The sequence below is a fragment of the Elephantulus edwardii genome, unplaced genomic scaffold (genome assembly GCF_000299155.1).
Source record: "Elephantulus edwardii isolate Elephantulus edwardi_28Jun2011 unplaced genomic scaffold, EleEdw1.0 scaffold00043, whole genome shotgun sequence".
Taxonomy (NCBI): domain Eukaryota; kingdom Metazoa; phylum Chordata; class Mammalia; order Macroscelidea; family Macroscelididae; genus Elephantulus; species Elephantulus edwardii.
Genome location: NW_006399793.1, coordinates 12642129 through 12643520, shown reverse-complemented (window position 1 = coordinate 12643520; position 1392 = coordinate 12642129). Strand labels below are relative to the sequence as shown.

General features: G+C 32.7%; 1 protein-coding gene across 3 annotated transcripts in view; it reads left to right on the top strand.

The window, feature by feature from the left end:
• The window catches only part of FAM172A (family with sequence similarity 172, member A), a 651833-nt gene that overhangs the window by 115173 nt on the left and 535268 nt on the right, over window positions 1-1392 (top strand). The window lies entirely within an intron of this gene.

Sequence of the window (1392 nt, the reverse complement as noted above, 5' to 3'; positions counted from 1 at the left end):
CTAAAATAATTTAATCTTTCGTTGTATTTTTAGTAATGAGTATTGTTTTAAGTGTTTCTCCACATAAAAATTGGTAGTTGGGCTCATAAATTTGATCTAATATACTTAATTTTGATTTGATAAAAGATAAGACCGTATGAATGTTAGATACCTCATACAATCAATCCTTTTACACTTTTGAAAAAGTTATTTCTATGTAGGTGAGTATTTATCCAAACTAAATTTATTGTTCATTCTTTGTCATGTAACATCTTTCTTTTTAATAAAATACATAGGTCCCCAGTTGTGATAAGTAGAGATTCTACTTTCTCAAGGAAATGCTGAAATTTGTATATTCCTTTTTAACTCTTCAATAAAATTGACAAAATTGATTGCTGGGTTAAATAATAGTTTAAAGAATATATGAAGCCCAGTTTATGCTTGCTGGGAGAGTTGGGTCTTTCTGTGTCTGTATGAAAGCTTGCTGCTGTTATTCTAGACTCTTTCCTAGGGTATTTTTTTAGAAACCTCAGATTTGTTTGTCACCTAAGATGATAAATATTTCTCCTTCACTGTGGCAAAAAATGAACAAGAATGCTAGCTACTCCCTTCTGAAATTGTATTTCCTAAATTTGAATTTCCTTGACCATAAAATTTTTTGGAGGACATGCAATTAACGTGCTCCTTAGAGGCAGGGATGATAAAACTTTGTCTCATATAATTGGGTTATGTTGTCAGGAGCTGCTAGTCCTTGGAATATGACATTATGTATGGAAAAAATTGAGGTTCAGTGAAAGAGAGGTAGACCCTCAATGAGATGGATAACACAATGACCTCTGATGGACTTGAGTATGGCAGAAATTTTAAAGATGGCAAAGAATAGGCAAGGTTTCCATCTGTTATTCATACAGCAGTAACTGTGATACAACTTCATGGATAGTCAGCATCCATCTGGAATGTTCCACTCTGCCCCTTGGGGCTTCAGGAGCACAGGGAATGAATGAAAACTTGAAGCTAGTTTTGTTTCCAGTACTCTAAGCATTAAACAAAGACTTTGATCTAGAGTCTCTAGTTTTCTAGAAGTATAAACAAAACTATAGAAGCCTGCCTTGTTAGTTTACAAGGAAGAGAAAAATAACTTCAAACTATTAACAGTTTTTGACAGTGCTGTCCAATTTAAGTATGTTCAGTGCTTTGAATATTTTTGTTACACATTTTTTAAAAAATGGTTATCTATTTCCACTTGAATTATATTTTGCAAACTGGTAACATTTCAATTTGATCTATTTGTTTACTTAAATGGACCCTGTTTTTCACTCTTTTTCTGTAAACCATATACAGAAACTGACGTGGACAAGTTAACCTTCTTGCCCTTCTGGCATCTGAATAATTTTTATATTCAACCTGTATTCT